The sequence below is a fragment of the Ranitomeya variabilis genome, chromosome 8 (genome assembly GCF_051348905.1).
Source record: "Ranitomeya variabilis isolate aRanVar5 chromosome 8, aRanVar5.hap1, whole genome shotgun sequence".
Classification (NCBI taxonomy): Eukaryota; Metazoa; Chordata; class Amphibia; order Anura; family Dendrobatidae; genus Ranitomeya; species Ranitomeya variabilis.
This window is the reverse complement of record NC_135239.1, coordinates 14,440,231-14,462,926: the sequence shown is the minus strand read 5'-3', so window position 1 is coordinate 14,462,926 and position 22,696 is coordinate 14,440,231. Positions and strand designations below refer to the sequence as shown.

Below are 22,696 nucleotides of genomic sequence, written 5' to 3'. Positions count from 1 at the left end.
CACACGAGGATCTTTCTGTTTATTTCAAATAAAACTCAGTATTTTAAGAATAAATATGTTCTGCTTTCATTTCATGGAAATATCAAATGTGTTTGCATTGTAATTTTCTTCCTTAGCTCCTGACATTTACCGCACTGGTCGTCTTAGAAGGATTCTCATTTGGTAAAACAAAAAAAAGAAAGAAAAAGTATCGGTACGAAGAAAAAGAATATTGTCAATTACAAATTATAAAGCGACGCGATGCAAAGAGCCCGGATCTTACGCTGCAACAATTGACCTTTATTCCGACTTAACATTTCTTAATCAGAAAAGTTCTGTATTGTGAACACAAGGACGAGCCGGCACTGGGAGCACAAAGCTATAGATGACGACTCGGCCCGAGCTTTCCGTGGATATCGATGAAAATTTCTGGAATGCAAATGTGAGGGTTAAAAGATACAAAGTTTCACAGCAACAAGAAACAGCGCCACCCCTGTACTCAGGACGCATGTAGTATTGCTACTTTGCCGCCTGACTTATATAGAGTAAAACTGCAATACCACATGCAACCTGTAGATGAGTGTGGCGCTGTTTTTTGAGAAGACAGTTGTGTTTCTTGAACTTTTGATAACCCGTTTTCTAGAGGCTTTAGCACTTAATTGTCCTGGAAGTTTAGGACCTAATGTTCATTATTTGCAATGTCCTTAGGTGATTAAGCAGATATTCTCAAGTTTGGAAGTTATTCCCTATCCATGGGATAACAGATTGCTTCTAGATCGAGGTCCCCACAAATCCTGGAAATGAGGGCACTGAAGAGACAAAACACATGTGAATAGAGTGGTGGCGTGAGGTGCCAAGCTCCAGTTCTTGGGATTCATAGGGGTCCCAGTGGTCGGACCCCCAGTTATGGGGAGGTTATCCCCTAATCCCTTGTATATGTGATAACTTCCAAATATGAGACTATCTGTTTAAAGATTAAAATGTAATATATTTATTCTAAAACAGTTAAAGGGGGGGCTTTTTAAATCTTATAATAGTATAAAATACTCACTTTACCGGACCCCAACTGCTTTTCAGGCCCCCACTAGTCTCCGTATTCTTTGCCCTCAGTGATGACTTGTTTGAATACGTGACCACTTCAGCCAATCACTCGTGCCCGTGGGACCATGATGATCTTCGGTAAAGACTGAAAAAAAAGAATTGACCTGTGTATAACAGGTGACGTGACCATCCTGCTCTGCGCAGTAAATGGTAAGACCCCCACTGGTTGACTCGTGTACATCCTGCACTAGCAGTGTGAACGTCCCTCTCGGGCAGTGTGGAAAAGCAGTTTTTCAACTTCACTCATCTTCAAGGCATGAAAGTTCCTTCTTCCATCTCTCCTCGTCTATGATACCATGGATGGGCTCTACTCCTTCTTGGCTCCTATCTACTAGAGCATTTCTTCCTTTTTCTATGGGTGACCTAAACTTCTCTACCTGGGTCAGTCGAGGCTATCTCTCCTCTATGGCACGACTGCGACTGACCCTGAGTGGAGGGAAGGTGACCTATAAGTAACCTGGATCATGTCTATTGTGTATACCATGTGTGCCCTCTGTGACTGGCCCTGAGTGGAGGGAAGGTGACCTATTAGTAACCTGGGTCATGTCTATTGTGTATACCATGTGTGCCCTCTGTGACTGACCCTGAATGGAGGGAAGGTGGCCTATAAGTAACCTGGGTCATGTCTATTGTGTATACCATGTGTGCCCTCTGTGACTGGCCCTGAGTGGAGGGAAGGTGGCTTATAAGTAACCTGGGTCATGTCTATTGTGTATACCATGTGTGCCCTCTGTGACTGCCCCTTAGTGGAGGGAAGGTGACCTATTAGTAACCTGGGTCATGTCTATTGTGTATACCATGTGTGCCCTCTGTGACTGGCCCTGAGTGGAGGGAAGGTGGCCTATAAGTAACCTGGGTCATGTCTATTATGTATACCATGCGTGCCCTCTGTGACTGGCCGAGTGGAGGGAAGGTAACCTATTAGTAACCTGGGTCATGTCTATTGTGTATACCATGTGTGCCCTCTGTGACTGGCCCTGAGTGGAGGGAAGGTGACCTATTAGTAACCTGGGTCATGTCTATTGTGTATACCATGTGTGCCCTCTGTGACTGACCCTGAGTGGAGGGAAGGTGGCCTATAAGTAACCTGGGTCATGTCTATTGTGTATACCATGTGTGCCCTCTGTGACTGGCCCTGAGTGGAGGGAAGGTGGCCTATAAGTAACCTGGGTCATGTCTATTGTGTATACCATGTGTGCCCTCTGTGACTGGCCCTGAGTGGAGGGTAAGTGACCTATAAGTAACCTGGGTCATGTCTATTGTGTATACCATGTGTGCCCTCTGTGACTGGCCCTGAGTGGAGGGAAGGTGGCCTATAAGTAACCTGGGTCATGTCTATTATGTATACCATGCGTGCCCTCTGTGACTGGCCGAGTGGAGGGAAGGTAACCTATTAGTAACCTGGGTCATGTCTATTGTGTATACCATGTGTGCCCTCTGTGACTGGCCCTGAGTGGAGGGAAGGTGACCTATTAGTAACCTGGGTCATGTCTATTGTGTATACCATGTGTGCCCTCTGTGACTGACCCTGAGTGGAGGGAAGGTGGCCTATAAGTAACCTGGGTCATGTCTATTGTGTATACCATGTGTGCCCTCTGTGACTGGCCCTGAGTGGAGGGAAGGTGGCCTATAAGTAACCTGGGTCATGTCTATTGTGTATACCATGTGTGCCCTCTGTGACTGGCCCTGAGTGGAGGGTAAGTGACCTATAAGTAACCTGGGTCATGTCTATTGTGTATACCATGTGTGCCCTCTGTGACTGACCCTGAGTGGAGTAAAGTTACTGAACAGTGATCCGTATTCAATGCAAGGATTCGATTTTTTTCTCCAAAACTTATCCGTATGTAATCCGTATGGCATCTGTATGGCGAGATTTTTGCAAAATGGACATAGAATGGATCCATGGGCTCAAATATTCGTGAAAAGATATATACAGTATATATATGTATATATATATATATATATATATATATATATGTGTGTGTGTCAGTGAGACACATATATATATTTATATTTCATACAGCGCTAGATAGCTTAAAAGCTGGTAATTCAATTGTCGGCTTCTGCTAAGTCCATACCAAACCCGACAGGATATGAGACATGGTTACATACAGTAAACCATTTCATATCCATTATATTTATACATATTCCTCACTAATAATGTTAGTAGAGTCTGTGTGTAAAATTTGGGAGCTCTAGGTGTTAAAATAAAGGGTTAAATCACAGAAAAAACTGCCGTGGGCTACCGCACAATTTTCTCCACCAGAGTGGTAAAGCCAGTGACTGAGGGCAGATATTAATAGCCTAGAGAGGGTCCATGGTTATTGGCCCCCCCGGCTACAAACATCTGCCCCCAGCCACCCCAGAAAAGGCACATCTGGAAGATGCGCCTATTCTGGCACTTGGCCACTCTCTTCCCACTCCCGTGTAGCGGTGGGATATGGGGTAATGAAGGGTTAATGTCACCTTGCTATTGTAAGGTGACATTAAGCCAGGTTAATAATGGAGAGGAGTCAATAAGACACCTATCCATTATTAATCCAATAGTAATAAAGGGTTAAAAATACACACACATTAACAATAAAGTATTTTAATGAAAGAAAGAAAGACACAGGGTTTTATTATTCTTTATTGTACGCTCAATTCACCTGAAGACCGTCGTTCTCCGGAAAAACATTCCAAAATAAAAAAGCAACAATATCCCATACCTGTCCGCCGTACAGTCATGTCCCATGCTGTAAATCCATCTGAAGGGGTTAAATACAGTTACAACCAGGAGCACTGCTATGCTGCCGTTCCCGGCTGTAAAACACTGGGGAATAAATGAAAGCGTGGGAATTTTTCAGAATATTTTCACACGCTACAGTTCATATGAGTTTTTGCCACCAGGGGGCACAGCTTCGGTGACGTCACCGCTAGTCACCAAAGCTATGTTACTAGTGTTGAGCATTCCGATACCGCAAGTATCGGGTATCGGCCGATACTTAGCGGTATCGGGATTCCGATACCGAGATCCGATACTTGCCGCGTATCGGATACCGGAATCGGAAGTTCCCAGGATTCAAACTGCAGAAATTTGTACGAAATCAGCCAATGAGAATGATTCCAAGTGTGGGCACATCCTGTTCAGCATGGAGGGCCTGAAACTACTGGCAAGGCTGTGATTGGCTGCTGAAATGATGTCATGATGCAGTTTAAAAGTCGCTGGCGCCATTTTGCGCTCACTCTGCTGTGAATTCAGTTAGTGACAGGACGCTGTTCGCTGACTGAGGGCCAGTTTAGAGATAGCGATTTGCTTCTTTGTGCTTTTCAAAGGCTAATTTAGCAACCGCTGTGTTCACCTACTAATCACCTTGCTTTTGCCTTGTAGCGCTGTTTTCACAGCGATCTGCAAGGTCTGTGTGTGTGTGTGTGTGTGAGTGCAGCCCACTCTCTAGTCTGAGTGCAGCCATAGGCCATCCATAGCTGGTTGTATTCAGTTCAGGGAGGGTGGTTCATTGCCTCATACTGTTCTTTTTTTTTTTTTTTTTTTTCCAAGTAGTGTAGTCTGCTGCTAATTTTTTCCAAAAAATCCTATTAGTGTCTTTCCACCCGTCTCCAGCTAACTTGTGGAAAAACACTACATAGGATAACGTAGAGGAGGGTTTTTGGGCCTTGCAGCGCCGTTTACGGCTGTCTGCACGGTCTCCGTGTGACTGCAGCTCTCTCTGTTGTCAGTTCAGTCCCCAAAAAATAAATAAATAATAAAGTTCACCAAACACACCAGTGACACCACTTTACATTTGTGTAGGCCACATTAGCTCATATTAAAGTCTAGTCCACACTTCATAAAATTAGTGTTTCTTATACCTGTTAGGACTCGGAGCTGTTCAGGAATAAGCACACAAAGCCGTTAGTACTTTTCTGCTTATCTTTATCAGTCAACCAAGATGAAGAAGGCAGGGAGTAAGGCACGTGGGCGTGGGCGTGGAGCAGGGAGGGGACGTGGGGATTCTGTGCCTGCTGCGGGCACCGGTGACTCATCAGCACCCACTTTCACCAGGGAACAGTCGTTCATGCGCAGCTTTGTCGCAGAGCGCCGTACACCGCTGCTGCGTGAAGAACAAATTGAAGCCATTGTCGGATGGATGGCAGCTAATGCATCAACTTCAATTAGTGCCACATCCTCTCAGACACAGAGCACTGGAGAGCAGCCATCTGTCTCTTCACCACCTGCCAAATTGCCCAGGCAGATAGAGAGCCCAGGACAGGAGCCGTCTCTACTTCTGTTCTCTGAATCTCTTGGCTTGGAAACGGGGCCAGCCAAGCAGCATTGGAGAAATGGAAGAAGAGGCAGGGTGCAGTGATGCCCAACAGCTTTTTCTCTCTTCCTCTGAAGAGGCGGGTGGGCCAGTGCTTCCGATCACCACATCGCAGGCCGCATCCGCTGATGATGACACTCAGGTGCCACTTTCTGGTGCGTGCTCTGCTGCTGAGACTACCCAGGAGGAGCAGTTGGGGGCAGAGGGTAGTGTAGATGATGAGGTCCTTGACCCATCTTGGCGTGAGGGACAGGAAGGTGGTGGGAACAGCTCTGAGGAAGAGATTCCCCGTACGGCCCAAAGAGGGAGAGAAAGGGGGAAGACTGCGGATCCTGCAGCCTCCGCTTTGGCACCCGTTAGGAGCATGTCTCTTCCAAAAGCCAAAAAGGGCGCTCCCAAGACTTGCAGTACCTGGTCCTTTTTTGACACAGTTGCAGATGACATTTGCTATGTCAAATGCAAGGTGTGTCATCACAAAGTAAAAAGAGGTCGAAATGTCAGCAACCTCAATACCTCCAACATGTGGAAACATGTGCGCAACAGGCACGCGGCGGAGTTAGAAAAACACACTGAAGAGCTAGGCCAAACAACAGCGGCAGCTACCACCTCTTCAGCTCGTGTTGCCTCTTCCTCCAGCTCACACGCAGCTGGTTCGGCTTCCTCCCAGGATCGCCGTGGAAGAACCTCTGGCCCTGTTGTCCAGAGACCCGCTGTAATTCCACCCGCAGCACCACGTTCCCAGTCATCCACACACTCCCAGCCCAGTGTACAGCCATCGGTAGTACAGGCATGGGAGAAAAGGCGGCCTTTCTCGTCAAACCACCCACGAGCACAGGCTCTGACTGCAGGCATTGCCAAACTTCTGTCACTGGAAATGCTGTCATTCAGGCTGGTGGAGACTGACAGCTTCCGTGACTTGATGTCATTGGCAGTCCCACAGTACAATGTGCCCAGCCGCTTTTACTTCAGCAGGCAAGCCGTCCCTGCCCTGCACAAGCATGTGGAGGGACACATAAAACACGCGCTATTGAACGCCGTCAGTAGCAAGGTCCACCTCACCACCGATGCGTGGACCAGTCAACATGGACAGGGGCGATACCTTTCCCTCACTGCCCATTGGGTTAATGTCGTTGAGCCGGGTACAGACCGTGCGAGTGGCGCAGGACGTGTCCTGCCCACTCCAAGGATTGCAGGAATCCATTCTGTACGCATTGACTCCTCCTCTTACACCAGTTCCTCAGAATCATCGCTGCAGGAGCCGTCACAGTCCACCTCCACATGGACCCGTGATGAACGTTTACCTGTTACGACCGACATGAGCACAGCCGTGGCCAAACGTCAACAGGCCGTCTTGAAATTAATTTCTTTGGGGAATCGAAGCCACACAGCGCAGGAGCTCTGGAATGCCATCAAGCAGGAGAGCGATGTGTGGTTTGTGCCAGCGAATCTCCAGCCAGGCATGGTAGTGTGTGATAATGGCCGAAATCTGGTGGCAGCTCTGGGCCTCGGCAACCTCACTCACATCCCATGTCTGGCACATGTGCTCAATTTGGTCATGCAGAGTTTTTTGAGGGACTATCCAGATCTTGATGCACTGCTGCACAAGGTCCGCCTAGAGTATGCTCACTTGCGGCGTTCCAGCACGGCAAAAGCGCGCATTGCGGCTCTGCAGCGCCGACACCGCCTGCCGGAACATCGCATCATATGTGACCTACCTACCAGGTGGAATTCCATGTTACATATGTTGGAGCGGTTGCGTGAGCAGCAGCAAGCTGTAATGGAGTACCAGCTGCTTCAGGCGCTAAGAAGTCGCAGTCAGCGCCGTACAGACTTCACAACCACAGAGTGGGCCACTATGAATGACGTCTGCCAGGTTTTGCGTCCCTTCGATTATTCCACGCGGATGGCGAGTGCAGATGATGCACTAGTCAGCATGACTGTCCCCCTTATCTGCCTGCTTGAAAAATCACTGCAAGCGCTAAGGGATGATGTTGTGGAAGAGGTGGAGGATGAGGAGTCACCATTTCCTTCATCTTCTGGACAGTCAGCGCCACGTGGTTCCTCACAAACACGTAGGCAGGGGACAGTTTGTGAGGAGGATGAGGAGGAGTCAATGGAGGAGGAAGACATCCGTCCAGAGGAGGGAGTTACACAATTGTCCAGTAATCAGTGTGGGATTACATTAGACGACATTACATTGTCCAGGCCCGCGGTGGGATTACATTAGACGACACTGCGAGGCGGGATCTCGGCCAGCGCGGCCGCACAGGCGCAGCCAGCCTGACACCAAATGATGTCAGAAGACGGGCAGCGCTAAGTGTGCCTGGCCAAGGGATAACATAACAGCGCAGGCTCCTGGACAGATTCAAACAACGCTGAGGAGCCGGGGCACGGCGCCAAGGGGGTAGGAATGACGGCTGTGCTGCGTCATATTACGAAGGAAAGTCCCACCTCCGGGACGGTCTCACGGTTTCAGGGGACACATTTTATAAGTGTTTAGTTCTGTGTTTGCAAGGAGCATAATGAAAAGAGCCACCTTTTCCTTTTGCATCTTTTGTGCTGCACAAGCTGGCTCTTTCAGCTACAAACGCCTTGGGGGGGGGGTTAAAGGTTCCCTTTCGACTTTCTCCAATCAGGCTTCGGCCTACATTGTGTTCCTCTGCTTCTCCTCCTGTCCCTGGGCTCCAACACCGCTAGTTGTTGCCTGGTAGTGCTGTACGCACAGTCCCAACAGTCCCTCCTCTGTTATTGGGGTTCAGTAACGTCAGCTGTTCCCCAGCTGTGTGTGTGGCAATCCCTCCTATCTCCTCCACCACCTCCTCCTCCTCCTCCTGTCCCTGGGCTCCAACACCGCTAGTTGTTGCCTGGTAGCGCTGTACGCACAGTCCCAACAGTCCCTCCTCTGTTATTGGGGTTCAGTAACGTCAGCTGTTCCCCTGCTGTGTGTGTGGCAATCCCTCCTATCTCCTCCACCTCCTCCTCCTCCTCCTGTCCCTGGGCTCCAACACCGCTAGTTGCTGTCCGGAAGTGTGTCCGCACAGAGCCAAACACCTCGCCAATGTGTTAGTGGGGTTCAGCACCGCCAGCTGTTCCCCTGCTGTGTATACGGCAACGTGTACTGCGACCGCCACGCAGGCACAACAAGTTAAATTTGAGGGAACCTGTCCCCCCCCCAGGCGTTTGTTACTGAAGGAACCACCTTGTGCAGCAGTAATGATGCAAAGGGAAAAGGTGCCTCTTTTCGTGGTGCTCCTTGCACATGCTGAACCTAACACTTATGAAAAGTGTCCCCTCCTACCGTGATACCGTCCGGTAGGTGGAACTTTCCTTTGTGATGTAACGCAGCACAGCCGTCATTCTTACCCCCTTGGCGCCGTGCGCCGCCTCCTCAGCGTTGTTTGAATCAGTCCCGGAGTCTGCGCTGTTAGGTTAGCCCTTGGCCATGCACACATTTTGCGCTGCCCGTCTTCTGACATCATTTGGTGTCAGGCTGGCTGCGCCTGTGCGGCCGCGCTGGACGAGATCCCGCCTCGTAGTGTCTTCTGATTTAATCCCACTGGGGGCCTGAGATCCATGGACATGCGCAGTGCATATCTGAACCTCCACCTCTCACTCATCTCCCTACGGCTTCTTCAAACTGTGCGGTGTCAGCTGGTCCCTAATAGCATGCCACGGCCGTGACACCGCACAGTCTGAAGAAGCCGTAGGGAGGGGAGTGAGAGGTGAGGATATGCACTGCGCATGGCCACGGATCCCAGGCCCGCGGTGGGATTACATTAGACGACACTGCGAGGCGGGATCTCGGCCAGCGCAGCCGCACAGGCGCAGCCAGTCTGACACCGAATGATGTCAGAAGACGGGCAGCGCAAAATGTGTGCATAGCCAAGGGCTAACCTAACAGCGCAGACTCCGGGACTGATTCAAACAACGCTGAGGAGGCGGCGCACGGCACCAAGGGGGTAAGAATGACGGCTGTGCTGCGTCACATCACAAAGGAAAGTTCCACCAACCGGACGGTATCATGGTAGGAGGGGACACTTTTCATAAGTGTTAGGTTCAGCATGTGCAAGGACCATAATTAAAAGAGCTAAGTTTACCTTTTCCAGCATTAGTGCTGTACACGATGGCTCTTTCAGCTACAAACGCCTGGGGGGGGGTTAAAGTTTCCCTTTCAACTTGCTCCAGTGCAGGCTTCGGCCTACACTCTGCTCCCTCTCCACCTCCTGCTGACCCTGGGCTCTAACACCGCCAGTTGGGGCCCAGATGTGCTAGCTGCACAGAGAAAAACACCAGCCAATGTGTCAGTGGGGTTCAGCACCGCCAGCTGTTCCCCTGCTGTGTAGCCGGCAACGTGTCCTGCAACAGCCACGCAGACACAAGAACTGAAATTGAAGGAAACCTGTCCCCCCTCCCTCAGGTGTTTCTACGTTTTACAGCCACCTTGTACGACAGTAATGCTGCATGTGTGCAAGGTGGCTCAGAAACTTATTCTCCTTGCCCATGTTGAACTGAACACGTCTAAAATGAGTCCTCTGCGACCATTAAAACGTCCCTCAGGTGTGATTTTCCTTTGTATTAACAAGCAACAAGCTCCTTGGTAGCGCTGCCCGTCTTCTGGCATCATTGTTTGGCTGCCTGCGCCTCTGCGGCCGCCTTGCCCCACACAACGCCCCTCGGTGTCTTATTTATTTGGACTGCGAGGGTGTGATTGATGGGCATGAACGGTGCATTTCTTCGCCTGTCCCTCATCTCCTTCCGCCTTCTTCGGACTGTGCGTCTTCATGGCCGTGGCATGCGATAAGGGATCAGCTGACGCCACATAGTCTGAAGCGGGTGTAAGAACCCAAGCGAGAGGCGAACATATGTACTGCGCCAGGCCATGAATCCCAGCCCCGCAGTGTTTTAACAATGTTAAAACACTGCGGGGCTGGGATTCATGGTCATCGCAAACCGCAACGGCCAACATTACATGATGTCAGAGGATGGGCAGCGCTAACAGCGCAAGGCCAAGGGATAACACGACAGCGCAGACTCCTGTGCAACAAATAACGATGCTCAGGAGGCCGCGCCAAGCACCAAGGTGGCATTTTTGCCAGCTGTACTGCGTCTCTTTACGAAGGGAACTCACGCCTCAAAATCAGTTTGACTGTGTAAGGGCCTAAATGTTATACGTGTTCCTTTCAGCGTGTGCAAGGAGAAAAATTAAAAGAGCAACCTTTGACTTGTGCAGCACTACTGCTGCATAAGCTGTGGCTCTTCTAGTTTGGAACACCTGAGGGGGGGTTTAAGGTTACCTTTGAAATTGGTTCAATTAGGCTTCGGCCTACACTCCGCTCCCTCTCCTCCTCCTGCTGACCCTGGGCTCTAACACCGCCAGTTGGGGCCCAGATGTGCTAGCTGCACAGAGAAAAACACCAGCCAAAGTGTCAGTGGGGTTCAGCACCGCCAGCTGTTCCCCTGCTGTGTAGCCGGCAACGTGTCCTGCAACAGCCACGCAGACACAACAGACCCAAAGCTGCCGCCAGTGCAGGCTTCGGCCTACACTCCGCTCCCTCTCCTCCTCCTGCTGACCCTTTGCTCCAACACTGCTAGTTGGGGCTCTAGGAAGACAAGCTTGAATAGGTCCCCATCCTGGTTTCAGCACCGTCAGCTGGTTCCGGGCAGAGCCTTTGGCTTAGGTGCCTCCTTCTGGGTATCCGAGTTCCACCAACGTCAGGTGGTCCTTGGTAGTGCTTTCAGGCACGGGTACCTCCTGCTTAGTAACCGGGTTCCAGTAACGTCAGCTGGTCCTCGGTAGTTCCATTGGCTCTTGGACCTTCGGCTACCCATCCGGGTTCCAGCACCGTCAGCTGGTTCTCGGCAGTGTCTTTTGCTCTTGTACCTTCTGCTCCCCATCCTGGTTCCAGTACCGTCAGCTGGTTCCGGGCAGAGCCTTTGGCTTAGGTGCCTCCCTCTGGCTATCCGAGTTCCACCAACGTCAGGTGGTACTTGGTAGTGCTTTCAGGCACGGGTACCTCCTGCTTAGTAACCGGGTTCCAGTAACGTCAGCTGGTCCTCAATAGTTCCATTGGCTCTTGGACCTTCGGCTACCCATCCGGGTTCCAGCACCGTCAGCTGGTTCTCGGCAGTGTCTTTTGCTCTTGTACCTTCTGCTCCCCATCCTGGTTCCAGTACCGTCAGCTGGTTCCGGGCAGAGCCTTTGGCTTAGGTGCCTCCCTCTGGGTATCCGAGTTCCACCAACGTCAGGTGGTCCTTGGTAGTGCTTTCAGGCACGGGTACCTCCTGCTTAGTAACCGGGTTCCAGTAACGTCAGCTGGTCCTCGGTAGTTCCATTGGCTCTTGGACCTTCGGGTAGCCATCCGAGTTCCAGTTCCATCAGCTGTTTCTCGGCATTTTCTCAGCCTTCTTGTACCTTCTGCTACATTTCCAAGTTCAAGAGACTAAAGACGATGACCCGGAAGACCACCCCTAAGATGACGACGACACCAGAGACGACAACCACCGTGATGACGATGACCCTGGAGACGATGACCCTGAAGACCACCCCGATGACGACGACCCCGGAGACGACGACCCTGGAGACGACGACGACCTGGAAGACCGAGAAGCAGAAGAACAAGAGGCTGCAGAACAAAGAGCAGAAGAACATTAAGCATAAGACTAAATATCAGAGCAAAAGCTATTATCTAAATTATAAGCAGAAGAAGACTAAGCAGTGTATGGGGGTGAGTCCGTTCCTCCTCGTGGTGCCCCTGGATAAAGCCTGATGCTGCAGGCCAAACTGAACGCGGACAAATGTAACTCTTTTGTGACAGGCAGAACGGAAGGTGTAATCTTCAAACTTTTATAGATAACAACTACGGGAATGCCTGTCACAAATAAGAATATGATGAAGAAGTTGAATATGAAGAAGATAATAGTTAAATAAAAAGAATATGAACAATGTAACAAAAAAAAATAATAGGTAGAAGATGAAGAAGAAGATGAATAAGGTTAGTTGATGTCAAAGAAGCTGATGATGAGGATAATGAAGAAGAAAGTGTGGGAGAAGTAAAAAAGAAGGTGAAGGGCGTGGAAGTAGTGAAACATCAATATCTGGCAAAATAAATAAAAAATTAACATAGTCAAAATCTTTCTATCGCCGAACGTCATAAAAAAATACAAAAATCCTGCTATTCTATTTGATTGGGCTAAACCTCTGTGCCTTTAATGTCTCCGCCACCTCCCCCAATACATCCTACATTATTCTTAGTTGTTTTCCTTCATGTAGAATGAACCTACAAGGAAAGAAAGGGTTTATTTTAATTCCGATATTTTCGTCCCATTGACTTGCATTGGGATCGGGTATCGGTATCGGATTAGATCCGATACTTTGACGGTATCGGCCGATACTTTCCGATATCAGAAGGTATCGCTCAACACTATATGTTACCTTCATTTCATAAATTCCCCAGTGTTTTACAGCCAGGAGCGGAAGCATTAGCAGCGCTCCTAGTTGTAACTGTATTTAGCCCCTTGAGACAATAAAGAATAATAAAACCCTGTGTCTTTCTTTCTTTCATTAAAATACTTTATTCATAATCTGTGTGTGTGTTATTAACCCTTTCAGACTAGTGGCTTAATAATGGATAGGTGTCTTATTTACATCTCTCCATTATTAACCTGGCTTAATGTCACCTTACAATAGCAAGGTGACATTAACCCCTTATTAGCCCATATGCCAATGCCACATGGCAGTGGGAAGAGAGTGGCCAAGTGCCAGAATAGGCGCATCTTACAGATGTGCCTTTTCTGGGGTGGCTGGGGGCAGATGTTTTTAGCCAGGGGGGGCAATAACCATGGACCCTCTCCAGGTTATTAATATCTGCCCTCAGTCACTGGCTTTACCACTCTGGTGGAGAAAATTGTGCGGGAGCCCACACCAGGTTTTTCCGTGATTTAACCCTTTATTTTAACACCTAGAGCACCCAAATTTTGCACACACACACTACTAACATTATTAGTGAGGGATATGTAAAAATATAACAGATATGCAATGGTTTACTGTATGTAAACCATGCTTCATATCCTGTCGGGTTTGGTAAGGAGATAGCAAAAGCCGACAATTGTATTACCGGCTTTTATGCTATCAAGCGCTGTATTGAATATAAATATATATATGTGTGCGTCAATGACATAAATATATATATATATATATATATATATATATATATATATATATATATACACCTATACTATGTGTAGACATTTATTTTAGCTATTCTATTCTAACTTGTCAGTGTGATTTTACTGTACACTGAATTACCGGCTTTTCTATAGAACACGGTGCATATTTCTCGCAAGTCACACTGATGGTCCGTGTGTAATCCGTATTTTTCTTGCCCCCATAGACTTGCATTGGCGCATTTTTCTCTGAATACGCTGACATATGCAGCATGCTGCGATTTTCTCATCCCCGTAAAACACGGCCAAGAAATATACGCAGAAAGGAGCTACCCCATAGAGAATCATTGGTCCGAGTGCAATGCGTAGTTTTTGCGCCTCTCATACGTCCGTATTTATCTCTAGTGTGACCCCGGCCTTACACTATAGTAAAGAGGCGTCGTTTCAGGAAAAGACCCTTCAATGTGATGCAATAATACGTGTGCATATATTCCTGTTATTAGGCAGTTTTGCTCACGCAGTATTCACAGACCAGGTGACGTCAGTGACAGTTACCAATATAGGGAGGAGTTCTTTACTGTTACAGCAGAAAAACTGCAAATTCTAAGCGCATTTGGTTATACTGAAATGAACAGCGACATTTGGGGTCTTGGAAATGCGCGCACCTTTCTTTGTAGATAGCGATGGGGGAGGTGTCGGGGACGCGGTGTCTATGTTTTAAGAAAAGACCAGAAACTGTAACGTGTAACGAGTTTTCTGGTTCCAATAATTCATTAGTGTTTGTCCTGTAGATCTGCCACTAGGAAGTGGAGCAAGGCCAACAAGAGTATTGAAGGAAAAAGCTGAAGAAAGAAGATGATGAAGCCTCAGACAGATGTAATACGGAAATAAAGGCTCAAAATACAGAGAGTCGTTTACAAGACAGAAACATCCAAAACAAAGGAAAAGAACATCGGCCTCGGGAATGCGGCAATTCGTTAACTGCAGAACCTCGGATAGAGGTCCTGAATAGTGATGAGTGAGTGTACTCGTTGCTCGGGTGGTCTCCGAGCATTTTTTAGTGCTCGGAGATTTAGTTTTTGTTGACGCTGCTGAATGATTTACAGCTGCTAGCCAGCCTGAGTACATGTGGGGGTTGCCTGGCTGCTAGGGAATCCTCACATGTACTCAGGCTGGCTAATAGCTGTAAATAATTCAGCTGCCGCAAGGAAAACTAAATCTCCGAACACTAACAAATACTCAGAGACCACCCGAGCATGCTCAGGAAAATCCAAGCAACGAGTATACTCGCTCATCACTAACGACATACAATAGTATAAATCCCTCCTTGATATGGGAGCCGTAGGCTTTGATTCTCTATACAGGTCCTTCTCAAAAAATTAGCATATAGTGTTAAATTTCATTATTTACCATAATGTAATTATTACAATTAAACTTTCATATATTATAGATTCATTATCCACCAACTGAAATTTGTCCGGTCTTTTATTGTTTTAATACTGATGATTTTGGCCTACAACTCCTGATAACCCAAAAAACCTGTCTCAATAAATTAGCATATTTCACCCGACCAATCAAATAAAAGTGTTTTTTAATACCAAACAAAAAAACCATCAAATAATAATGTTCAGTTATGCACTCAATACTTGGTCGGGAATCCTTTGGCAGAAATGACTGCTTCAATGCGGCGTGGCATGGAGGCAATCAGCCTGTGACACTGCTGAGATGTTATGGAGGCCCAGGATGCTTCAATAGCAGCCTTAAGCTCATCCAGAGTGTTGGGTCTTGCGTCTCTCAACTTTCTCTTCACAATATCCCACAGATTCTCTATGGGGTTCAGGTCAGGAGAGTTGGCAGGCCAATTGAGCACAGTAATACCATGGTCAGTAAACCATTTACCAGTGGTTTTGGCACTGTGAGCAGGTGCCAGGTCGTGCTGAAAAATGAAATCTTCATCTCCATAAAGCATTTCAGCCGATGGAAGCATGAAGTGCTCCAAAATCTCCTGATAGCTAGCTGCATTGACCCTGCCCTTGATGAAACACAGTGGACCAACACCAGCAGCTGACATGGCACCCCACACCATCACTGACTGTGGGTACTTGACACTGGACTTCAGGCATTTTGGCATTTCCTTCTCCCCAGTCTTCCTCCAGACTCTGGCGCCTTGATTTCCGAATGACATGCAAAATTTGCTTACATCAGAAAAAAGTACTTGGGACCACTTAGCAACAGTCCAGTGCTGCTTCTCTGTAGCCCAGGTCAGGCGCTTCTGCCGCTGTTTATGGTTCAAAAGTGGCTTTACCTGGGGAATGCGGCACCTGTAGCCCATTTCCTGCACACGCCTGTGCACGGTGGCTCTGGATGTTTCCACACCAGACTCAGTCCACTGCTTCCTCAGGTTCCCCAAGGTCTGGAATCGGTCCTTCTCCACTGCTTCCTCAGGGTCCGGTCACCTCCTCTCGTTGTACAGCGTTTTCTGCCACATTGTTTCCTTCCAACAGACTTACCATTGAGGTGCCTTGATACAGCACTCTGGGAACAGCCTATTTGTTGAGAAATTTCTTTCTGGGTCTTACCCTCTTGCTTGAGGGTGTCAATGATGGCCTTCTTGACATCTGTCAGGTCGCTAGTCTTACCCATGATGGGGGTTTTGAGTAATGAACCAGGCAGGGAGTTTTTAAAAGCCTCAGGTATCTTTTGCATGTGTTTAGAGTTAATTAGTTGATTCAGAAGATTAGGGTAATAGGTCGTTTAGAGAACCTTTTCTTGATATGCTAATTTATTGAGACAGGTTTTTTGGGTTATCAGGAGTTGTATGCCAAAATCATCAGTATTAAAACAATAAAAGACCTGACAAATTTCAGTTGGTGGATAATGAATCTATAATATATGAAAGTTTAATTGTAATCATTACATTATGGTAAATAATGAAATTTAACACTATATGCTAATTTTTTGAGAAGGACCTGTATATGAGGTTGTGGAATATTTTATGCAAAATGTTTTATGATGTATTTTATGATATATATATATATATATATATATATATATATATATATAGATAGATATAGATTATCCATATAATCGTCTAAGGGGTACTTCTGTCTGTTTGTCTGTAACGGAAATCCCGCATCGCTGATTGGCTTAGTCCGGCCGCGTATTGGCCCCTCCCTACTCCCCTCCAGTCAGTGCCAGTGTGTCGCCCCATCCCGGACCAACTTTTTACTATCGATGCTTCCTATGCAGCATCAATAGTAAAAAGATATAATGTTAAAAATAATTTTAAAAAAATAATCGTGATATTCTCACCTTCCGGCGTCTGCGGCAGCTTTTCCTGCTCCTCGCAATGCTTCGGTCCCGGCCGTGACCAATCAGCGACATTGGCGGGGAATTTAACACCACTGTCCGGCCGTGAATTGGTGAGGGATTTAAACCACGCTTCGCTGATTGGTTGCGCCCGGCCGGCCGTGACCAATCAGCGACCATCCCGGACCAACTTTTTACTATTGATGCTGCCTATGCAGCATCAATAGTAAAAAGATATAATCTTAAAAATAATAATAAAAAAACGATCATAGCGAGACCGCTACATGATCACGGGTTATTGCCGCTAGGCATTACTGGGAACAGAGCGTCGCGAGGAGCATCGGTAAAGGCCTCGGCTGGGTCCGGGGGCCGACGGAAAGTGAGTATATAAGTATTTTTTATTTTCATTGTTTTTTTAACAGGGATATGGTGCCCACATTGCTATATAGTACGTGGGCTGTGTTATATACTGCGTGGGCTGTGTTATATACTATGTGGCTGCGCTATATACTACGTGGCTGTGCTATATACTACGTGGGCTGTGCTATATACTATGTGGCTGTGCTATATACTGCGTGGGCTGTGCTATATACTACGTGGGCTGTGTTATATATTACGTGGGCTGTGCTATATACTGCGTGGGCTGTGCTATATACTACGTGGGCTGTGTTATATACTACGTGGGCTGTGCTATTTACTATGTGGCTGTGTTATATACTGTGCGGGGTGTTTTATACAACGTGGCTGTGTTATATACTGCGTGGGCTATGTTATATACTGTGTGGGCTGTGTTATATACTACGTGGCTATGCTATATACTACATGGGCTGTGTTATATACTACGTGGCTATGCTATATACTACATGGGCTGTGTTATATACTACGTGGCTGTGCATTCTAATATCCGATGTGTTAGAATCGGGCCACCATCAAGTATATAAATATATCTATCTATATATATATATATATATATATATATATATATATATATTTATATATATACACATCATTTTATTTTTTTATTTTTTCAGATATGTGAAAAAGAAAATATCCATGGAAGTATGGCGGGTACTATTATTATGTATATAATGTAATAATATTGAAAAAAAAAATTTCTCTATGAAGTATTTTTTGGACACTCCTGAGCTGCCTTATGCAGTTGCACGTTTGTTCTCTAAAGGGCCATGATATATGGAAGGCTATGGAGTGAAGATAATTTGCTTTGGAGGCTTCTGCTCATATGATTATACTGTGCATAAACCTGCTAGGAGATGCAGAGGGAGTGTGGATGTAATCCATCCATAGCGTCCTATCCTGCACTCCTAAGGGCTAGTTGCACTCTTAATATGACCTACGTGGTCTAATTGATTTATATCGATATTTATTTTAAATGTTTAAGCCTCAGTATGCATGTATTGTTGTGGGCAAACTTGCCCTTAAACAAAATGGTGGCCGCGGAAGATGAACACTGTGCATGCTCACACACACTGTACCGATTGGTTGGTCCCGAGGAGACATCACAGACATGCTCAGTGCGGCAGTGAATAAGCTGAATGCAGCGTGGGTGACGGAGGTGTCTTTACCATAGATGTATAGTAAGATTATTTCTGTAATGTGACTGTTTTCAGATCCCACATGTGATTATGGAATCTTTCTTGATATGAGCTCATTGGCACTTTATTACACTGCTGCACTTTAGAAACAGATGTATACATGTATCACTGAATGTGCTGGGATGAGCACCTGATGTAGTAATTAACGCTGTTTTACATAATTGATGGATGGTTTACTGTGGAAACACTACTTACATGTTCACTTGATGTTTGTCCACTGCTTGAGAAAGGCAGAGGAATCTGCCGCAACGTTGCTGCTAATGGATCAGTAATGCCGCAGTTGTTCACTTTGATTTTTGGAATGCTGTCCATTTTTTTCTGATTTTTTATTTCGGAGGTTTGGACATTTACCTTAACAGGTTTTATTGCACCCTGCTTTTTTTTTGTAGTGACGATTAACAGCTCAGACCCGTGGCATGCTGTGAACGCTCAGAAAAAGCGTTTGCAAGGCGAAAAGCAAAAAGCATGCGAGTGTGCGTGGCTAAACTATGCATCCGACCGCCTCTCAAATATTGCAGGGGTGGCCAGTTACCTAGGCAACAAGCAAAAAACTATTGAATTAAAAATCCATCCGTTTTAGAAACCAGAGCAGATTTTTATTAAGAGGTTAATAGCAAAGTTAAATCTTTTTACAAGAACTTTACAATTTTACCCATTTAAGTAGATAAAACAAAACCTTTTATGAAGACACTTTAAATGTAAAAGGATTTTTTTTATTTTTTTTTTTTAAACCCATTAATGTGAGTGTCTACAGTCCAGCACCATTTTTTTAATCTAAATACCTTGAAAAACTTTCTTAATTTCCATGTGTTAACTGCTTAATATATTTTTTTTATCAAGATCAAATCTACAGATTTTCAAAGCTCCAGATCCCTTTGCTTAGACATAGATTTTAAAGATAACATTCAGACTTCTTGTAGTCACCACTAGAGGGAGCTAATCAGCTCGCTGCATACTGTTTCCGCATGGAGTTCAGTGATAAATCTGTATGCAGTCAGACAATGAGCTCCCTCTTGTGGTGGCTGCAAGCAAACACAATGTTATAATTTAAGCAGAGGATATGGAGCTTTGTATCAGAAAAATGAGCTCTAATCTCTATGATAATTTATGATAAAATGAATCAGCACAGAATATTGATTGGTTTTAATAGATATTCGCTGTGGTTTTACCTCCTGTGCATGTTGCTGCGCCCCTTCCTCATCAGACGAGGAGCAGCGGGGATGTTCTCCCTCATTTATTTGACTGCTCTCTTGTAATATACATCAGTTGACCTTGAAGTCAACGCTTTAAGTGTTTCACCGCTCAGTACTTTGCTTTAAATATAGGAACTTTCCATATCTTTAGTGCCTGCGAAGCTCATTGCATTTTTAATACGAGCCCCGCGCAGTAGTGCTACATCTGAAGTGCGCGCCACTCATTTACATTTTTATATGTTTTAGCTGAATGAATAATGAATTATGGCGAGAAGAACTGGCCCTGTGGAAGTTTCAATGTCCTGGGTAAGAGTTTTGTGTTTTTCTATTACATCCTGAATAGTCGGGTAAAATCAGTTCATTCCGCACCGGGAAAACATCCGAGAGACGAGCGATGGAGAACGCAAAGCAATCGGATGCCAAAATAGAAGGGGAACGGATACAATGTAGCAATGTGGAATACAAGGAGCAATGCCGGTGATGTAGCAGAGCTGATCCTGCCATTTATTTCATGAGGATGTAGTGTTCACACATCGGGATTATAATGAAGGCAAACCCTGCCCATATGTCCTGTTAGGGCATATGGACAACATATATGGTGGTCTCCCATTGAGGACCCCTGGAAGACTTCAGTTATTCTTGCTTTACAAGGATGACATTCATGTGAAGGCCTACTATGTAACATTAGTGGTGGATACATGCTTTTCTATGGCCGCGGTTATTACCCTGCATGGACATACCTCGGGAAGGGCTTAAAGGCGCTTTCCATGTTTAGAACACAGCTCGACTCCTCCAGCTCCAGAGCCGCCTTCCTACTGCTGCCCAGGTCTCGGTTTACACTATTGCAGTGGTGACATTGACTGCCATCTTTGTACTCCTTTGTACTTTGGGTTTCACCAGAGATTAGTAAATTCACAAAATGCTGCAATTCTAAAGTATGACAGATTATTGTGTACTAGATTGTGGCCCGATTCTAACGCATCGGGTATTCTAGAATATGCATGTCCCCGTAGTATATGGACAATGGACAATGATGATTCCAGAATTCACGGAAGACTGTGCCCGTCGCTGATTGGTCGAGGCAACCTTTATGACATCATCGTCGCCATGGCAACCATTATGACATCTATGTTGATACTGTGCCCGTCGCTGATTGGTCGAGGCCCAGGCGGCCTCAACCAATCAGAGATGTGGGATTTCCATTATGACATCTACGTCGATACTGTGCCTGTCGCTGATTGGTCGAGGCCCAGGCGGCCTCAACCAATCAGAGACGCGGGATTTCCAGGACAGACAGACAGACAGAAAAACCCTTAGACAATTATATATATAGACTAGATTGTGGCCCGATTCTAATGCATCGGGTATTCTAGAATATGCATGTCCCCGTAGTATATGGACAATGATGATTCCAGAATTCACGGCAGACTGTGCCCGTCGCTGATTGGTCGAGGCAACCTTTATGACATCATCGTCGCCATGGCAACCATTATGACATCTACATCGATACTGTGCCCGACTGTTATGACCCCAATGGCAGAGGGTCTCAGGAATAAGTACCAAGTCTGCAAACACAAAAAAAACAGCTCATAGGGCAGTGGTAACTGGGCTGACCATATATCTAATCCTAGCACCACAAATAGAAGTAGCCGGGGAACGTGCCTACGTTGGTTCTAGACGTCTCGTGCCAGCCGGAGAACTAACTAACCCTAGAAGGGAAAAGAAAGACCTTTCTTGCCTCCAGAGAAAAGACCCCAAAAGTTGGATACAAGCCCCCAACAAATAATAACGGTGAGGCAAGAGGAAAAGACAAACATAAGAATGAGCTAGGTATTTAGCAAAGAGAGGCCCACTAGCTAATAGCAGAATATAGTAAGATGACTTATATGGTCAGCAAAAACCCTATTAAAATATCCACGCTGGATATTCAAGAACCCCCGAACCGTCTAACGGCTGGGGGGAGAACACCAGCCCCCTAGAGCTTCCAGCAAGGTCAGAAATCACATTTAGTACAAGCTGGACAAAAATAGTAGCAAAGCAAGTAACTCAAAAAACAAAGAAGCAAGACTTAGCTTAATTTTGCAAGAGCCAGGACCAGCAGACAGGAGCAACAGAAGGATCTGATTACAACGATGCCAGGCACTGGACTAAGGATCCAGGAAGTTAATATAGCGACACCCCTGGACTAACGACCCAGGTGAGTGCCAAACAGAAAAAAGACAATCCCAGAGTCATACCACTAGTGACCACAAGAGGGAGCCAAAAAGTCTAATTCACAACAGTACCCCCCCCTTAAGGAGGGGTCACCGAACCCTCACCAAGACCACCAGGGCGATCAGGATGAGCAGCGTGAAAGGCACGAACTAAATCGGCCGCATGCACATCAGAGGCAACCACCCAGGAATTATCCTCCTGACCATAGCCCTTCCACTTGACCAGATACTGAAGCCTCCGCCTGGAGAGACGAGAATCCAAGATCTTCTCCACCACGTACTCCAACTCGCCCTCAACCAACACCGGAGCAGGAGGCTCAACAGAAGGAACCACAGGTACAACGTACCGCCGCAACAAAGACCTATGGAACACGTTGTGAATGGCAAACGACACAGGAAGATCCAAGCAAAAGGATACAGGATTAAGGATTTCCAATATCTTGTAAGGACCGATGAAGCGAGGCTTAAATTTAGGAGAGGAGACCTTCATAGGAACAAATCGAGAAGACAGCCATACCAAATCCCCAACACGAAGTCGGGGACCAACACCGCGGCGGCGGTTGGCAAAACGCTGAGCCTTCTCTTGTGACAACTTTAAGTTGTCCACCACATGATTCCAGATCTGCTGCAACCTATCCACCACAGAATCTACCCCAGGACAGTCAGAAGGCTCCACATGTCCCGAGGAAAAACGAGGATGGAAACCAGAGTTGCAGAAAAATGGTGAAACCAATGTAGCGGAACTAGCCCGATTATTAAGGGCAAACTCAGCCAACGGCAAGAAGGTCACCCAATCATCCTGATCCGCAGAAACAAAACACCTC

The 22,696-nt window shown here is 46.6% G+C and overlaps 2 long non-coding RNA genes across 2 annotated transcripts in view; one reads left to right on the top strand and one right to left on the bottom strand.

The window, feature by feature from the left end:
* Window positions 1-23: 23 nt before the first annotated feature.
* On the bottom strand, window positions 24-20,626 carry LOC143787401 (uncharacterized). The gene is made up of 3 exons (XR_013218353.1): window positions 20,400-20,626; window positions 1,031-1,165; window positions 24-408 (listed from the first exon to the last, which is right to left on the bottom strand). It is a non-coding gene; the product is annotated as an uncharacterized LOC143787401 (long non-coding RNA).
* LOC143787402 (uncharacterized) overlaps window positions 18,401-22,696 on the top strand; it is a 33,231-nt gene continuing 28,935 nt past the window's right edge. The window contains exons 1-2 of the long non-coding RNA XR_013218354.1: window positions 18,401-18,448; window positions 19,906-19,965. This is a non-coding gene — a long non-coding RNA (uncharacterized LOC143787402). The remainder of the gene's footprint in view (window positions 18,449-19,905; window positions 19,966-22,696) is intronic.